The sequence below is a fragment of the Somniosus microcephalus genome, chromosome 20 (genome assembly GCF_052327205.1).
Source record: "Somniosus microcephalus isolate GS21.2 chromosome 20, FLI_Smic_1.0, whole genome shotgun sequence".
Classification (NCBI taxonomy): Eukaryota; Metazoa; Chordata; class Chondrichthyes; order Squaliformes; family Somniosidae; genus Somniosus; species Somniosus microcephalus.
This window is the reverse complement of record NC_141006.1, coordinates 54,327,818-54,347,311: the sequence shown is the minus strand read 5'-3', so window position 1 is coordinate 54,347,311 and position 19,494 is coordinate 54,327,818. Positions and strand designations below refer to the sequence as shown.

General features: G+C 48.0%; 1 pseudogene across 1 annotated transcript in view; it reads right to left on the bottom strand.

Annotated features, from left to right (window-relative positions):
- LOC147103270 (uncharacterized) overlaps positions 1 to 19,494 on the bottom strand; it is a 66,300-nt pseudogene that overhangs the window by 29,767 nt on the left and 17,039 nt on the right. Inside the window, exons 4-7 of the transcript XR_015073005.1 lie at positions 17,250 to 17,549; positions 7,295 to 7,359; positions 6,349 to 6,532; positions 3,455 to 3,878 (exon numbers count right to left, since the gene is read on the bottom strand). The product of XR_015073005.1 is annotated as an uncharacterized LOC147103270 (transcript). The remainder of the gene's footprint in view (positions 1 to 3,454; positions 3,879 to 6,348; positions 6,533 to 7,294; positions 7,360 to 17,249; positions 17,550 to 19,494) is intronic.

Sequence of the window (19,494 nt, the reverse complement as noted above, 5' to 3'; positions counted from 1 at the left end):
ATGTATGTAAATGCAAAGTATGGTGAATAAGATTGGTGAGCTACAAGCACAATTAGCTGTGTGGCAATATGATGTTGTGGCAATAAAGGAAACGTGACTTAAAACCGGTGAGGACTGGGCACTTAATATTCAAGGGTACAAGGTGTTCAGAAAAGATAAGGAAGGAAAAAATGGAGGTGGGGTGGCAGTGCTGATTAAGGAAGACATTGTAGTGTTGGAAAGGGAGGATGTTCTTGAGGGAACAAGGACAGAATCCATTTGGTTAGAGTTGAGGAGCAAAAAGGGTATGATCACGCTATTGGGGGTATTCTACAGGCCTCCAAATAGTGAGAGAGGTGTAGAGGAGCAAATCTGCGGGGAAATCGCAGAGATATGCACGAGCTATAGAGTGGTAATATTGGGAGACTTTAAATACCCTAATATCGATTGGGATAATGCTAGGGTAAAGGGAAAGGACGGGGAGGAATTTCTGAGAATTTCCTTGACAAGTATGTTCTTGGCCCAACTAGGCAGGAGGCTTTGCTGGATCTGGTGCTGGGGAATGAGGTGGGCCAGGTTGGATACAAGTGATCATCGTATCGTAAGATTTAGATTGGCAATGGAGAGGAGCAAGGAACAATCTAGAGTGCAACTTCTAAACTGGAATAGGGCTAACTTCAATAGGACGCGAAAGGATCTAGCCAGAGTAAAATGGAACCAAAGACTGACAGGAAAAACTGTAACAGAACAATGGGTGATCTTTAAGGAGGAGATGTTCCAAGTACAGGCTAGTTATATTCCAACAAGAGGGAAGGGTAAGGGAACCAAATCAAGGGCTCCTTGGATGACGTGGGAGATAGAGAAGATGATGAAACAAAAAAAGAGGTTGTATGATGCATGTCAGGTGAATTCTTCAAGGGAGATCCAGACCAAATACAATAAGTTGAGGGGAAGTGAAGATGAAAATAAGATTGGCAAAGAGAGAATGAGAGTAGAATGGCGGTTAACATAAAAGGGAACCCAAAATCTTCTACTGTCATGTAAACAATAAGCGGGTAGTAAGAGGTGGGGTGGGGCCTATTAGGGACAAAGAAGGTGATATATGTTTAGAGGCACAAGGCAAGGCTAGAATACTCAATGAGTACTTTGCATCAGTGTTTACTAAGGAGTTGGATGCTGACAAAATATCGGTAGAAGTGGAAAAGTTAGAAGCAATGGAAGTGGTGAAAATTGATAGACAGGATGTACTAGAAAGGCTGGTATGCTTAGAATGGATAAGTCGCCTGGTCCAGATGGCTAAGGGATTTGGTGGAGAAGATAGCCATAATTTTCCAATCTTCCCTAGATGCAAGGGAGGGGTCTGAGGATTGGAAAGTGGCAAATGTGACACCATTGTCCACGAAAGGGTGCAAGGACAATCCGAGTAACTACAGGTCGGTCAGTTTAACATCAGTGGTGAGGAAAGTTTTAGAAACAATCAAGGAAAAAATTCACGGGCACTTGCAGAGGTTTAAGCTAATTAAGGTGAGCCAACACGGGATGTAAAAGGAAGATCGTGTTTGACTAATCTAATTGAATTTTTTGATGAAGTAACAGAGAGGATTGATGAAGGGAATGCAATGGATGTTGTCTACATGGATTTTCGGAAGGCATTTGACAAAGTACCACATAGAAGGCTGGTTAACAAAATTGAGGCTCATGGAATAAGTGGGTCAGTGGCAGCTTGGATAAGGAATTGGCTTAAGGACAGAAAACAACGAGTTGTGGTAAATGGCTGTTTTTCAGACTTGAGGATGGTAGACAGTGGTGTTCCCCGAGGGTTAGTGCTGGGGCCACTGCTTTTTTTGAAAAATGACCTGGATATTGAAATACAGAGTAAAATTTCTAAATTTGCCGATGACACCAAACTTAGGGGTGTGGCAAACAGTGATGATGCTATCAATCAACTGCAACAGGACATACGAAGGCTAGCAGAATGGGCAGACAAGTGGCAGATGGAATTTAATACAGAGAAGTGCGAGGTGATGTATTCTGGCAGAAGGAACAGGGAGAGGCAATATACACTTAATGGTACAGTTTTAAAGAGTATGCAGGGACAGAGGGACCTGGAAGTTAATGTGCATAGGTCCCTGAAGGTGGCTGGACATATTGAGAGAGTGGTTAACAAAGCATATGGGATCTTGGGCTTCATAAATAGGAGGTATTCAGTACAAAAGTTGAGAAGTTATGCTGAACCTTTATAAAGCACTGGTTAGACCACAACTGAAGTATTGCGTCCAGTTCTGGTCACCACACTTTAGGAAGGATGTGAAGGCCCTTGAGAGGGTGCAGAGGAGATTTACCAGAATGGTTCCGGGGATGGGGTATCTTGGCTACAAGGACAGGTTGGAGAAGCTGGATTTGCTTTCATTGGAGCAAAGGCGGTTGAGGGGTGATTTGATAGAGGTGTACAAGATTATGACGGGTTTGGATAGGCTAGACGGGGAAAGGCTGTCCCCACTAGTTGATGGTACAAGGACTAGGGGCCACAGATTTACGGTTTTGGGCAAGAGATACAGGGGGGACATGAGGAAAAACTTTTCTCACAGCAAGTGGTGATGACCTGGAATTCACTGCCGACGGAAGTGGTGGAAGTGGAGACAGTCAATGTTTTCAAGGGGAGACTGGATAGGCACTTGAGGGAAATAAACTTGCAGGGATACAGGGATAGAGCGGGGGAATGGGACTGACTGGCTTGCTCTACACAGAGAGCCGGCACGGACTCGATGGTCTGAATGGCCTCCTTCTGTGCCGTTATGACTCTATGACAACGACCATGTAGGAGGGTTTGGAAGGTGTGGTCAGTAAGCTTATGATTTCCACCCCCCTATAATTGTTGAATATTTCGTGGTTATTATGTTAGAATGATTATTTTTAGGGTTATGTATTATTGGTTGGATGAGAAAACGTCATGGTAACCCAACAGATTTCACAGTCTTCTGTTGGGGGATTTGACTGGCTGCTGTTGAACAGATTCTCCAGACAGTGAAATAGTTGTAAAAGATTAGGGTTTTGATTGGTTGATTTTTAGCAAAGGGGAAATTTGAGTCAGTGAGCTTCGTATATGGACACATCAGACATGCAGGTTAACGTTTATTAATATAGATGTGTGTTAGTCAGGTTTCCAATTTTTGTAACCAGAGATTAAGGAGTTGCACAAAAGGATAAATGTGATTATTCTGTTCCCACCCTACTGCCACTCAGCGGAGATCACTGTTCCTTATCAAGGCAGAGAAGGCACTTGTAGTTCCAGCAGATATAACAGGATTACATCATGTGACTCCATTGCCTGATAGGAGTTTTAGCTTTTCTGCAGTCTTGTTATCCGTTATTGGTGCATACATTTTTCTACGCGTCTATCTTTTATTTAAACCAAACATATTTTGGCAGCAATGGCTCATCCCCTGTGTAAATATTCACAAAGGAGCCATCTTACCTCAAAACAGGTGAACAATCGGCATCAGGTAGGGCTGTACCTATAATATCCTGGAGGTACCCGCAACATTTATATTCTTTGCCTTTACACAGCAGCAGGAAGCACAGCTCTGTGAACTTCACACTCTGCTCTCCCATCAGTCTCTTCAGGAGGTGGAACATTCGGTGCTGGTGGTTGTACCAAGGATCCAAGGCTGTTTTCGCTATGTCTGCGTCACTGAAACCCAAATCTCTGGCTACTGCCCTCCATTCCGAGGCCAGAGCCCCTGCCATTCGGAACAGCCAGGGGTCAGAAGAGGAGGGAGTGCAAAAGTAGAAATGAAAGATATCGTATCGATTGGTACAACAGCTGTGTTTGGTGTGTAATTGTATTTTGGGTGGGCAGCTCTCAGTGGAGGAATCAGCAACATCAACATAACGACCCCCTGTGGAAAAATAACATTAGAACAAGGGAACTTAACAATTGAACATTGAAAATTAACAGAGTGTGAGAGGGAAGCATGAACAGCAGTGAGTGGGGTGCTGGTGGAAAGAGAGACACTATGGTGGGAGGTGGGGAAGAGAGACAAACACAGAAACTTGCTGAAGAGCAGGTTACAGTTCAGTTTGATGACTATGAGGTCCAACAATAACAATTTGCATTTATATAGCGCTTTTAACATAGAAATATGTCCCAAGCTGCTTCACAGAAACGTAATGAGACAAAAAATGGACCATGAGCTAAAGGCTATATTGATGGGGACGGGGGTGGGTGACCAAAAGCTTGGTCAGAAATGGGTTTTAATTAGGGTCATGGAGGGGGGGGCAGGTGAAGACACAGAGCGGTTTAGGGGGCGAATTCAAGAGCTTGGGGCCTAGGCAGCTGAAGGCATGGCCACCAACGGAGGGGCAAAGTGAGGCAGAAAGAGATGCACGAGGCCACAGTTGGAGGAACAGAGTTGGGAGAGTGTGGGGGGTGTTGTAGGCCTGGAGGAGGTTGCAGAGATAGGGAGAGCCGAGACCATGAAGGAATTTAAACACTCCACGTGATAGCAAGAAACTGCTGAGTGCACTGGTTAGAGCAAATGCTATGGGCCCCAAAAGCATCTTGGTTGTAGTGCTGAAAATTTGTGCTCCAAAACTAGTTGCGCTTCTAGCCAAGCTGTTCCAGTACAGCTACAACACTGGCATCTACCCGGCAAAGTTGAAAATTGTCCAGGTATGTCCTGTCCATAAAAAGCTGGACAAATCCAATCTGACCAATTACCACCCCATCAGTCTACTCTCAATCATCAGCAAAGTGATGGAAGGTGTCATCGACAGTGCTATCAAGCGGCACTTACTCACCAACAACCTGCTCACCGATGCTCAGTTTGGGTTCCGCCATGACCACTCGGCTCCAGAACTCATTACAGCCTTGGTACAAACATGGACAAAAGAGCTGAATTCGAGAGCTGAGGTGAGACTGACTGCCCTTGACATCAAGGCAGCATTTGACCGAGTGTGGCACCAAGAGCCCTAATAAAATTGAAGTCAATGGGAATCAGGGGAAAACTCTCCAGTGGCTGGAGTCATAATGAGCACAAATGACGATGGTTGTGGTTGTAGGAGGCCAAATCATCTCAGCCCCAGTTCATCGCTGCAAGAGTTCCTCAGGGCAGTGTCCTAGGCCCAACCATCCACAGCTGCTTCATCAATGACCTTCCCTCCATCATAAGCTCAGAAATGGAGATGTTCGCTGATGACTGCACAGTGTTCAGTTCCATTCGCAACTCCTCTGACAATGTAGCAGTCTGTGCCCGCATGCAGCAAGACCTGGACAACATTCAGGCTTGAGCTGATAAGTGGCAAGTAACATTCGTGCCACACAAATGACAGGCAATGACCATCTCCAACAAGAGAAAATCTAACCACCTCTCCAAGACATTCAATGGCAATACCATCATCGAATCCCCCACCATCAACATTCTGGGGGCAGGGGCGGGGGGGGGCGGAAGAGTCACCATTCACCAGAAGCTTAACTGGACCAACCACATAAATACTGTAGCTACAGGAGGTCAGAGGCTGGGTATTCTGCAGCAATGGACTCACCTGCCGACTCCCCAAAGCCTTTCCACCATCTACACGGCACAAGTCAAGAGTGTAATGGAATACTCTCCACTTGCCTGGATGAGTGCAGCTCCAACAACACTCAACAAGCTTGACACCATCCAGGACAAAGCAGCCGGCTTGATTGGCACCCCATCCACCACCTTAAGCATGCAATCCCTCCACCGCCAGCGCACCTTATCTGCAGTGTGTTCCAGCTACAAGATGCACTGCAGCCACTCACCAAGGCTTCTTAGACAGCACTTCCCAAACCCGTGACCTCTACCAACTAGGACAAGGACAGCAGGCGTACAAGAATACGAGCACCTCCAAATTACATTCCAAGTCATACACCAATCTGGCTTGGAAATATATTGCCGTTCCTTCATCATCACTGGGTCAAACTCCTTGAACTCCCTACCTAACAGCATTATGAGAGTACCTTCACCACACTGACTGCAGCGGTTCAAGAAGGCAGCTCACCACCACCTTCTCAAGGTCAATTAGGGATGGACAAAAAATGCTGGCCTTGATGGCGACGCCCACATACGACGAATGAATAAAAAAAATTCTTAAAAACAAAAGATGATTATTTTAAATTTGAGGTGTTCGGGGAAGCGAGAGTCAAGGTCGGTCAACGAGCACAAGTGTGATCGGGGCTTGGTGCGAGTCAGGATGTGCTGAACTTTAGGTGGAGATTGGAGGTCAGCCAGGAGAACATTGGGACAGTTCAGTACAGAAGTAACAAAGGCAGGGATGAGGGTTTCAGCACCAGCTAGGCTGAGGTTACACTGAGCATCAACATACAGTAAATAGCATTTTACACACCGTCTATTTCCTTACTCATTTTCTCCCTTAGTGGTTTCCCATTGCTGAATCTGATGATATTCCTGCTGTCCATGTGTTTTCCCAGCTCTCGTGAGATATGTGGATATCCGAAGGCTGCCTGACTTTTCAGAAATTGTTTTATCACAGTGGGACTGAACCACATCACCTTGTGTAAAAGCTCTTCCTGAAACACATGGCGAGAACTTGAAGACATGTCAAACATCATCTGTACCATTCCTACCTGTCCAGACAAAGCCAGTGCATCTCCAGCAATGGTTTCTCCTTCTTCCCTGCAGTCACCTTCAGAGTTTTCCAAGGATCTAGCCTTGGCCGCCTCTTCACTTGTATGTTGTCCCTTGGAGATATCATCCGCAGGCAGTGGTTGGGGCGGGGGATGAGCTTCCACTCATATGTTGACATTCCCACGTCTATCTCTTCACCACTTCTCTCACTCTACTCTCCAACATCAAGTCCTGGATGAGCCAAAACCTCCTTCAGCTTAAAGGTGGGAACACTGAAGCCGTCATCTTTGGTGTCCACCACAAACTCTGCTCCCTTACTACTGATGCCATTCCTCTCCCCCAGCCACTCGCTCAGACTGAACAAAACTGCGTGCAACCTCAGCATCAAACACATTCAACCAGTGGCTCCGTGTCCAGTTCTGCGGTCTGTGAACAGTGAAGGATGGTCAGCCACTGACACAGTACCCAGGAACTTTACTCCAGTTCCTTTTTAGTTTGCTCCTATTCTGAACCAGTTAATGCTGCCTGATTGAAATTTACAGTAAGCACAAGCATCACCAGTTGAGTGATATCGTACTGCTTCAATTGGGATCGCTGACATTGATCACACTGTGTGATGTCACACTCAGTGTCACAGATCATTACAAACACTGATTTCAAGCTGCATCAAAGTACACCGACGAGGATTCCTTTGGAGTACAAACCTGTTTAAGTACATGCTCCTGTAACAGGAACCTCATTGACTTTACTGTCTTCACCCACATGGAATCTGAAATGAATGAAATGAGACATACTTACAAGATGGTCAGGGCGGGAGAGGGAGAACAGTATTGAATTTGTTGCCATGCAAATCTTGGCCAATATAATTAGCAGATCTCCTGTGGCATTGTTCATGGTATGCCCGTTGCTACACTGTTTTACAAATATTATCAGGAAAATATTTTTTCTCAGTATGGGGGGTTACATTTATTGCCAATCACATGAACCCCACCCAAAATACCTGGGCGTCACCTTGGACAGGACTCTCACCTGTGGCCTCATCTCACCAACATCAGCCAAAAAGTAAAAACCAGGGTGAACCTGGTCTGGAAACTTGCTGGAACGTCATGGGGAGCACAGCCAGAACACTTCTCACTGCAGTAGTGGCTCTAGTCTACTCAGCTGCAGATTACTGCTCTGCCTCATGGTCCTGCAGGCACCACACAAAGATCGTGGACGTGCAGTTAAACGCCGCCATGAAGACGGTGTCAGGGACTGAGTGGCTCCCGCATTGCTCCACCTGCCGCGACGCCACCGTGCTCTGTGAGATGGAAAAAATCATAAGCAACAACGACCTTCCCATTCATGAAGACTTGATAAACCCACCACAAAAGTGCTTAAAATCGCGCCGGCCATTCTGGGAAATAGCAGCCAATATTCATGCAGCTGGTATCAACACACTATCCAGATGGACAGAATTGTGGGACTCATGCAACATAAAGTACCAACACCTCATCACTGGCCCAACAGCAGAGGTCCCGGGCTTCGACCTCCCTCAAAGATAGTGGACAGCGCTCAACCCAATCTACACAGGGCCTGGATGATGCGGCCACCTGCTCCACAGGTGGAAGATGAGGGACGACCCAAAGTGCGACTGTGGCCATATGAGTCCTACACCATTGAACACATCACATCAACCTGCCCACTAAGATCGGTTGCCGGAGACACCTAGTTTTTCCACTCGGCATCTCAGGAGGCCATCGAATGGTTAGCCAAACTAGACATCGCATTATAAGCTTTTCCCGTCATACGAAAGTAATTGCATTGCCCATCACTAGTTGTATTATCCTCCTCTAGGCCACAACATCTAGTTAGGATAAAATAGCACAGGGTGGTGTGAGTTTAATTGTTCTTTTTGTTTCCAAAATGTGTAAGTGGTCAGATCAGTCAGCGGTTACGGGCATTCTGGCCCCTTTGTCAGTTGAAGGACTATCAATTACTGGGACTTTCTTCAAACATTCTAACTGACTGCCTTTGTTTAAGTGGCAGACAGGAACTGCACTGTAGAAACACTGATAAACAAGCTTGGAAAGTGCTTTAACCAGGTGCTGTGGGCCAAGGTCTGAGGAGGAATGCTTGCCTGAAGTTTACACAAAAGGTTGGTGCTTTCATTCGGAGCGCTAAAATGAGGGTAGTCCCTCCCACAAAGCAGGCCAGACAATGAGAAGGGTGGAGCACTAAATCACCTATGCACTGCAACTAGGAGACATTTAAGCAACGGAAATAGCATTGGTACGTCAAAGCCAACAGATGACTCATCAAATTGCTGAAGATTTTGGGTTTAATGAACGAGGAACAGTTTAATTAGCCAGGACCTGCTAACCCTTCTCCTGGGAGCTAGGGAGAAAAAGCACACACTTTTAAGGTGGTCAAAGCAACATATGCACAACGCATGGGAGGAGGTAACTTAAACAGACAACAGTCAACCACCACACTTTCAGATGTACCTGGCTCTCTCACACAGAGACTGGGCAATCCATAGCCCAGAGAGGTCGAGGGCCACCAGAATTCCAACAGGTTGTCAGTGACACTCTGCAGCCAGCTAACACTTACTCCACAAGGAAAGCACTCAGTACAGAAACAAATCACAAGCCCCAAGGGGTGGGACTATGCCCACTGAAGTTGTAAACATTCACATACTAGATAAATGAAGGAGATAATAGAGACTTGTACAACATGCAGAGTGCTTAATTGTTATTGCTTACAATAGGAGAACCTTACTTTAAAGAAGGACGTGGAAGCCATGGAAGAGGTGCAGAAGAGATTCACAAAGATGATACCAGCTATAACAGGCTTTTGGTACAAGGAGACTGGAGAAACCGAGCCTATTGACAGGACTATGAGAGCCTCTGACAAGGTTCTAGACAGGAGACTATTGCAGAAGATTAAGGGGTACGGTATTAGGAAAAGGTAGCAAATTGGATTCAAGACGGGAAAAGAGAGTCGGAGTTAAGAGCACTTTCTCAGAGCGGTTGGAAATGAGTGTCCCACAGGGATCTGTTCTGGGACTGTGTCGATTTACTGTGTACATCAGTCATTTGGATATAGGCCTAGAGGGAGTGGTGTCCAAATTTGCAGATGATACTAGGAGGCACAGAAAATAATTCTGAGGACCAAAGGAATCCACAAGAGCGTAGTGACAAGATGGTGGAACAGGCATAAACAGTGGCAGATAGTATTCAATGTCAGTAAATGTGAGGTGGTACATTTTGATTAGTAATATACAAGTAATAATTATACTTTGAATGGGGGAAGGCTGAGCGGTGTGAAAGATGTGTGTACCATCTACAAGCTGCACTGCAGCAACTCCACAAGGCTTCTTTGACAACAGCTCCCAAACCCACGACTTCTGTCCCGTGAATGAATAAATACATTTTTTTTTTAAAGCAGAGGGATTTGGGCTTCAGGTTCACAAGACACGAAAAGCAGAAACTGAAGTGGATAAGGCCATAAAAAAGTTAATTGAATATTGGGTTTTATAGCAAGAGGTATAGAATATAAAAGTTGAGATATAATGGAGAATCTATATCAATCTTCAGTAAGGCCACAATTGGAGGACTGTGTGCAGTGTTGGGCTCCATGCTATCAGAAGGATGTTGAGGCTTTAGAGAGGGTACAGCACAGATTCACCAGGATGCTGCCTGGTATGAAGAAATACAAATACAAAGACAGACTTGAAAGTCTGTGTCTGTTTTTGTTAGAATAGAGGAAATTACAGGGTGATTTGCTCGAGTTGTTTAAAACCATGAAGTCATGGGAGTGACTCTAGAGAACACAACGTGGTCACTGCACCAACATACTGATCATAGTATCATAAGGTTTAGATTAGCTACGGAAAAGGATAGGGAGCAATCTGGCGTAAAAATACTTAATTGGTGGAAGGCCACTTTCAGTGGGATGAGAATGAATCTGGCCCGGATAAATTGGAATCAAAGATTGGCAAGCAAAACTGTAATGGAACAATGGGCTGAATTTAAAGAAGATATAGTTTGGGTACAGTCGAGGTACATTCCCACTAGGGGGAATGGTAGGGCAACTAAAGTCAGAGCTCCCTGGATGACAAAAGAGAGAGAGAGTATGGTGAAGCAGAAAAAAAGCACGTATGACAGATGTCAGGTTGCGAATACATCTGAGAATTAGGCTAAATATAGAAAGTTCAGAGGAGAAGTGAAAAAGATAATAAGAGGGGCAAAGAGAAGGTATGAGAATAGAATGGCAGCTAACATAAAAAGTAATCCAAAAGTTTTCTATAGGCATATAAATAGTAAATGGGTAGTAAGAGGAGGGGTGGGGCCGATTAGGGACCAAAAAGGACGCATGGAGGCAGAGGGCATGGCTGAGCTGCTGAATGAGTACTTTTCATCTGTCTTCACCAAGACATAGACAAAGTGAAGGAGGAGGTAGAGGAGATACTGGATGGAATAAAAATTGATAAAGACGAGGTATTAGAAAGGCTGGCTGTACTTAAAGTAGATAAGTCACCAGAACCAGAAGGGAACAATCCTAGAACGCTGAGGGAAGTGAAGAAAGAAATTGCGTAGGTACTGGCCATAATCTTCCAATCCTCCTTAGAAATGGAGGTGGTGCCAGAGGACTGGAGAATTGCAAATGTTACACCCTTGTTCAAAAAAGGGTGTAAAGATAAACCCAGCAACTACAGGACAGTCAGTTTAACCTCGGTAGTGGGGAAGCTTTTCGAAACAATAATCAGGGACAAAATTAACAGTCACTTGGACAAGTGTGGATTAATTAAGGAAAGCCAGCATGGATTTGTTAAAAGCAAATTGTGTTTAACCAACTTGATCAAGTTTTTTGATGAGGTAACAAAGAGGATTGAATAGAGTAATGTGGTTGACGTGGTGTACATGGATTTCCAAAAGGCTTTCGACAAAGTGCCACATAATAGGCTTGCCAGCAAAGTTGAAGCCCATGGAATAAAAGGGACAGTGGCACCATGGATACGAAATTGGCTAAGTGACAGGAAACAGACAGTAGTGGTGAACGGTTGTTTTCGGACTGGAGTAAGGTACACAGTGGTGTCCCCCGGGGGTCGGTACTGCTTTTCTTGATATATATTAATGACTTGGATGTTGGTGTACAGGGCACAATTTCAAAATTTGGAAGTATAGTGAACAGTGAGGAGGACAGTGATAAGACTTCAAGAGGACAAAGACAGGCTGGAGGAATGGGTTGATATGTGGCAGATGAAATTTAGTGCAGGAAAGTGCCAAGTGATGCATTTTGGTAGAAAGAATGAAGATAGGAAATAGAAACTAAAGGGTACAATCCTAAAGGGGTGCATGAACAGAGAGACCTAGGGGTATACGTGTACAAATCGGTGAAGGTGGCAGGGCAGGTTGAGAAAGCAGTTAAAAAAGCATACGGGATCCTGGGCCTCATGAATAGAGGTATAGAGTACAAAAGCATGAAAATTATGATGAACCTTTATAAAACACTGGTGATGCGCTATCAATTACTCAAAAGACTGAGGTTAAGCGAGTAACTAACAGGCTTTTATTAACAAGAGAATGAAGGTGTGCCTCGAGTGGTTGACCAGTCCAGAATACAGAGGGACTGTGGAGCAGTCACCTTTATACCTGGACTCGTGGGAGGAGTCAGCCGAGGCATGTACAGACATGTACACAGTGGAATACAAACACCCACACAGGCAGGTATAACAGTGGTTTACCACATTCACCCCTTGTTTAAAAATGAGTCCGACGGGGTGAAGTGTATTAAAAGTTTGTGTATTGGAGTCTCTCTGGAGGTCTTGTCTGCCGCTGTGATCGACGTGGCGACGGCAGGGGTAATGAAGCTTCCGGCGTCAAGTCCCGCGTAGGCTGGGGCACTGGTGTGTAGTCCTCGTGGGTGTCGAGCGGGTCGCGGGGCCCAGGCATGCCGTCTGCTGGGGTTGGATATTGGATCGTGGGGGGCGGTGGTAGTGGGTTACTGGGGCCCCCGAGGGTGCGAGGTCTCGTATGGAGGCTGTGTCCTCCCGCCCCTCCGGGTACGCAATGTAAGCATACTGGGGGTTGGCGTGGAGGAGGTCGACCCTCTCGACCAGGGGGTCCGTTTTATGGGTCCTCACGTGTCTTCTCAGTAGGACCGGCCCTGGGGACGTCAGCCATGGCGGTAGCGATGTCCCCGATGTGGACTTCCTTGGGAAGACAAACATTTTCTCATGAGGGGTGGCGTTAGTGGCAGTGCAGAGCAGTGACCGAATAGAGTGGAGTGCATCGGGGAGCACATCCTGCCAGCGGGAGGTCGGAAGGCCCCTAGACTTTAAGGCTAGCAGGGCGGCCTTCTAAACTGTCGCATTCTCTCTTTCCACCTGTCCGTTCCCCCGGGGGTTGTAACTGGTGGCCCTGCTTGTGGCAATACCCCTCGCGAGCAGGTACTGGCGGAGTTCGTCGCTCATAAACGATGAGCCCCGGTCGCTATGGATATAGCTGGGGAAACCGAACAGGGTGAAGGGGTCGTTCAGACATTTAATGACCGTGGCACTGGTCATGTCCGGTCAGGGGATGGCGAACGGGAAACGGGAGTACTCATCAATAATATTGAGGAAGTACACATTGCGGTCGGAGGAGGGGAGAGGCCCTTTAAAATCAACGCTCAGGCGCTCGAAGGGGCGAGTGGCTTTTATCAGGTGAGCCCTGTCTGGTCTATAAAAGTGCGGTTTGCACTCAGCGCAGACTTGGCAGTTCCTGGTCATGGTCCTGACCTCCTCAATGGAGTAAGGCAGGTTGCGGGCCTTGATGAAGTGGAAGAACCTGGTGACCCCCGGGTGGCAGAGGTCATTGTGGAGGGCCCGCAGTCTATCGATCTGCGCGCTGGCGCAGGTGCCACGCGATAGAGCATCCGGGGGTTCATTGAGCTTCCCGGGCCGGTACAAGATCTCGTAATTGTAGGTGGAAAGTTCGATTCTCCACCTCAAGATCTTGTCGTTTTTGATTTTGCCCCTCTGCTTGTTGTTAAGCATAAAAGCAACTGAACGCTGGTCAGTGAGCAGGGTAAATCGTTTTCCGGCCAGGTAGTGCCTCCAATGACGCACAGCCTCCACAATAGCCTGGGCCTCCTTCTCAACAGCGGAGTGTCTGGTCTCCGGGCCCTGGAGGGTTCGTGAAAAGGCCACGGGTCTCCCCGCCTGATTAAAGGTAGCGGCCAGGGCAAAGTCGGACGCGTCGCTTTCCACCTGGAAGGGGATGGATTCGTCCACTGCGTGCATGGTGGCTTTGGCAATGTCTTCCTTGATACGGTGGAAGGCTAAGCGGGCCTCTGCCGTCAAGGGAAAAGAGGTGGACTTGATCAGCGGACGGGCCTTGTCCGCATAGTAGGGGACCCACTGGGCGTAATAGGAGAAAAACCCTAGGCACCTCTTCAGGGCCTTGGGGCAGTGGGAGTTCCATAAGGGGGCGCATCCGGTCAGGGTCGGGACCGATGACTCCGTGTTCCACAACACAGCCAACGATGGCGAGGCGGGTTGTGCGGAATATGCACTTCTCCTTGTTATACGTCAGGTTCAGGAGCTGGGCGGGGCAGAGGAATTTTTCGAGGTTTGCGTCATGGTCCTGCAAGTCATGGCCGCAGATGGTCACATTGTCCAGATATGGGAAAGTGGCCTGCAACGCATTTTGATCGACCATCAGGTCCATCTCCCTTTGGAAGACGGAGACCCTGTTGGTGACGCCAAAGGGAACCCTAAGGAAGTGATAGAGGCGGCCGTTTGCCTCAAAGGCAGTATACTGGCGGTCCTCAGGGCGGATAGGGAGCTGGTGGTATGCTGATTTCAGGTCAATGGTCGAGAAGACGCGGTACTGCGCGATCTGGTTGACCATATCAGCTATGCGGGGGAGTGGGTAAGCGTCCAGCAGGGTGTAGCGATTTATTGGCTGGCTGTAGTCGATGACCAGGCGCTGCTTCCCGCCGGTCTTAATGACCACAACCTGGGCTTGCCAGGGGCTGGTGCTGCCCTCAATAATCCCCTCCTTCAGGAGCCGCTCCACTTCGGTTTTAATGAAAACCCTGTCCCCGGCACTGTATCGCCTGCTCTTTGTGGCGATGGGCTTACAGTCGGGGGTGAGGTTAGCAAACAGTGGGGGGGGGGGTGACTGAGTGTGGAGAGGTTGCACCTGGTGCGCGGCGGGCAGTTTCGAAGCGGCTGGCTGCGGACTGTGAGTGGGGGGAGGGGTCCACCGTACGCCATCGTAACACTTTTAAGGTGGCACTGAAAATCTAACCCCAGTAGAACGGCAGCGCAGAGGTGGGGCAGGACCAGAACTTTAAAATTATCGTACACAGTCCCGTCTACTAAGAGTGTCACCACGCAGTAGCCGCCAATGTCCGCCGACTGGGACTCGGAGGCCATAGAAATCCGCTGGTGCGCAGGCAGGACTGGGAGAGAACAACGCCACACTGTGTCGGGGTGGATGAAGCTCTCCGTGCTCCCAGAGTCAAAAAGGTAGGTTGTTTCGTGACCATTGACCTTAATGTCCATTGTGGACCGGGCCAGTTGGTGCGGTCTCGCTTGGTCCAGCGTAACGGAGGCCAGCGTAGGGGTCGGTGTGTCGCTGCGGGTATCAGATGAGGCGGTGTTGGGGGCCTGCTGCGTCCCGGCTGGCGTCCAAGATGGCGGCGTCCATGATCCCCATGTGGCTGGAGGCGTCCAAAATGGCTGCTGTTCCGGTGGTTCGCACATGGCTGGGGAGGCCCAAGATGGCGGCCCGCACGGCCCACACGCGGCGCTGCTGGGGTTCGGGGTGGCTTTGGCCCTGCAGACGCTGGCGTAGTGTCCCTTCTTCCCGCAGCCCGAGCAGATCGCATTTTTCGCCGGGCAGCGCGCTCTGGGGTGTTTGGCCTGGCCACAGAAGTAGCATTTCTGGCCTTGGGACACTGCTGCGGTAGTTGGGCCGTTGCTGGGATGTGGCTGGGGTGGCACGGCGCTATGAGACGGTCCTACCGTGTCCCAGGCTGTCGTTCCCCGCGGCGTCCACGGTGCAGAGGAGTAGGCATCCATGCCCTGGTAGGCTGCGTCCAATGATAGTGGGAGTTCAGAGGCCTTGTTGAGGTCGAGTCACTCTGCTCCAACAGTCGCTGTCGGGTGTAATTGGACCTGTGGCCCGCTACAAAAGCGTCCCGGATAAGTTCCTCTGTGTACACGGCGGCCTTTACATCCTTACAACCACAGGCCCGGCCAAGCACAGACAGTGCCTGAAGGTATTCCTCGGTCGATTCCCCAGGTTGTTGTTTACGACTCCCCAGGAGGTGCCTGGCGTACACCTCGTTCACTGGGCGCGTGTACTGGTCCTTGAGGAGCTTGAGAGCAGCCGTGTACGAGGTCGCGTCCTGGATGACCGAGTACGCTCGGTGGTTCACTTTGGAGGTCAGGACATCCAGTTTGTCCTCATCCGATTTGACCGTTGCAGCGGAGGCGATCAGGAATCTTTCAAAGCACCTAAGCCAGTGAGCAAACTTGGTGGATGCGTCCGCCTCCCGATGGTCTAAGTCCAGGCATGCTGGTGTGAGGATCTTCTCCATTATAAAAAAATCTTGTTAATAAAATTGATGCGCTATCAATTACTCAAAAGACTGAGGTTAAGCGAGTAACTAACAGGCTTTTATTAACAAGAGAATGAAGGTGTGCCTCGAGTGGTCGACCAGTCCAGAATACAGAGGGACTGTGGAGCAGTCACCTTTATACCTGGACTCGTGGGAGGAGTCAGCCGAGGCATGTACAGACATGTACACAGTGGAATACAAACACCCACACAGGCAGGTATAACAGTGGTTTACCACATTTGGTTCGGCCTCAACTGGAGTATTGTGATCAATTCTGGGCACCGCACTTTAGGAAGGATGTGAAGGCCGTAGAGAGGGTGCAGAAAAGATTTACGAGAATGATTCCAGGGATGAGGGACTTCAGTTACGTGGATAGACTGGAGAAGCTGAGGTTGTTCTCCTCAGAGCAGAGAAGATTGAGAGGAGATTTCATAGAGGTGTTCAAAATCATGAGGGGTCTGGACAGAGTAGATAGAGAGAAACTGTTCCCATTGGTGAAGGGTTGCGAACCAGAGGACACAGATTTAAGATGATTGGCAAAAGAACCGAAGGTGACAGGAGGAAAAACTTTTTTACTCAGCAAGCAGTTAGGATCTGGAATGCAACAACAACAACTTGTATTTATATAGCGCCCTTATAACGTAGTAAAACGTCCCAAGGCACTTCACAAGAATATTAGAAGACAAAAAAAATTACATTAAAAAATAGACAAAAAATTTGTAAATAATGCAGAAACTAAAATTTGTGAAGAAACATTGGTCAGAGATGCAATGCCTGAAAGGGTGATGGAGACAGACTCAATCACAGCTTTCAAATGGGAGCTGGATAAGTACCTGAAGGAAAAACATTTGCAGGGCTACGGGGAAAGGGCGGGGAAGTGGGACTAGCTAAAGTGCTCTTGCAGAGAGCCAGCACGGGCTCAACGGGCCGAATGGTTACAGCACGGAAGAAGGCCATTCTAAGATTCTATGAACTCCTCCCTGAATCCAGTATTGGACACCTGGAAACTGGCCCTGGCAGTGCTCCTAGTTTCAGAATCCTACATCTAACAGTTGCTCTCACCAATGGATGTCGGTAGTAAGATCTCATTTCCTCTGAACTTGTGAAAAGTTTCCACTTGATCCTCTTTAGTTTTCATTGATAAAAGAACAGCATGTAGAAATTTTCTTTTATACCAAACATTCTCCTGTTGTACAATCCAGATAGCAGTTGTGTAAAAGTCCTGCAACGGTGCTGTTAAGTGCTGCACAGTGTGAGGTTTCCAGGGTCGATAAATACAGAGTAGCCCAGCCAGAGTCTCCAAATCTACTTTAGTCACATCCAGATCTTCAGCAGCTGCCACCGATTCCTGTAACACTTTCCCTTAAAGCAAACCAGAAACAAACATCAACAAAAACAGTCTGGTCCAGGCTTCCCACACCTGGCCAGATTTCCGGCCCCGGGGTTATTTTTATATGTGGGACGCATCTCCCGAGCCTGCGCTGGCAGTTCAGCCAGTAGAGACTTGTTGTGGCATCCTTTAGGGATGTGCCACAGCTGGAGAGACAGGTGGCTGGCAAGCTGCCTGTTAAACTTTTTCTGTCCCCGAAAATTTCTCATTACACTGATGGGGCCAGTACACAGCCGCACTGGAGCTTGCATGGGCCTCTCTAGTTTTTAACCCAGGGCCACCTCAGTAAACACTAACACTGGATGCCAAGGCCTAACAGGCAGTTTAACAGAGAGCTCCTGCATCCACAGTCGCCACCAGATACTGGAATATGGCAGATGCATTCTTCCTTCTGAAATACATGACTGTAACTAAAAACAGGTGCGGCATTTTTCTGGATGCCAAGCTAGTATCTCAGATTTTTTCCCAACCAAAGCAACGTAGCCAAGTCTTTAATGGACGTGACCTGGAAGACGAAGCACAACAAAGTTATCTGGTCTAGAAACAAAAAATGCTGGAAACACTCAGTAGGTCAGGCAGCATCTGTGGAGAGATAAACAGAGGTAACTTTTCAAGTCGTTGATCTTTCGTCAGAACTGGAAGAAGTTAGAGATTTAACAGTTTTTAAGCAAGTACATAGGCAGGAAAAAGAGGTTTGGAGGGTTGTGGTGTGAGCAAAGAACAAAAGAGAAGTTCTGTGATAGGGTGGAGGGCAGGAGTGATTAAAAGGCAAAAGGGATGATGGTGCGAGGTAAAAGATGGGAAATGTAAATGGCAACAGCAGAACCATTACTATCCCCTGTCCAAGAAAATGGGAGGAGTGGTTATGATCTGAAGTTGTTGAACTCAATGTTGTGTCTGGAAAGTTGTAAAGTGCATAATCGAATGATGAGGTGCTGTTCCTCGAGCTTCATTAGAACAGTGTAGGAGACCGAGGACAGAGAGTCAGAGTGGGAGTGGGGTGGAGAATTAAAATGGCAAGCGACTGGAAGCTCAGGGTCACACTTGCAGACTGAATGGATCATTCAATCTGCGTTTGGTCTCCCCACTGTAGAGGAGACCGTATCGTCAGCAGCGAATACAGTATACCAAGTTGAAAGAAGTATAAGTAAATCGCTGTTCCACCTGGAAGGAGTGTTTGGGGCCCTGGATGGTGGGAAGGGAGGTGGTGAAAGGGCAAGTGTTGTACCTCCTGCGCTTGCATGGGAAGGTGCCAGAAGGGGAGCGGCTGTTGGGGGCGTTTGAAGAGTGGACCAGGGTGTCACGAAGGGAACGGTCCCTTCAGAATACTGAAAGGGGAGGGGAAGATGCGTTATGGGGGGAGGGGGGAGGATTGCGCTGGAGGTGGCGTAAATGGTGGAGGATGATCCGTTGAACGTGGAAGCTAGTGGGGAGGAAGGTGAGGACAAGGGGAACCTATCATGTTTTGGGAGGGATGTGAAGGAGTGAAGGCAGAAGTGCAGAAAATGGGATGGACACGGTCAAGGGCCGTGACAGCCACAGTGGATGGGCATCCTCGGTTGAGGAAAAAGGAAGACATATTAGAAGCACTGGTGTGGAAGGTGGCATTGTCAGAACAGATGCGGCGGAGACATAAGAGAATGGAAGAGAGTCCTTACAAGAGGCGGGGTGCGAAGAAGTGTAATCAAGGTAGCTGTGGGAGTTGGTGGACTTATAGCAGATATTGGTTGACAGCTTAACCCAGAAATGGAGATAAGAGAAGTTGAAGGGAAGAGTCTGAGATGGACCATGTGAAGGTGAGGGAGGGGTGAAGCAAAGTTGACGACATTTTCCATTCTGGGGTGACCCCCAGTATGTTGATGGTGGAGGACCTGGCGATGGTAACGCCACTGAATATCAAGGGGAGTTGGTTAGGGC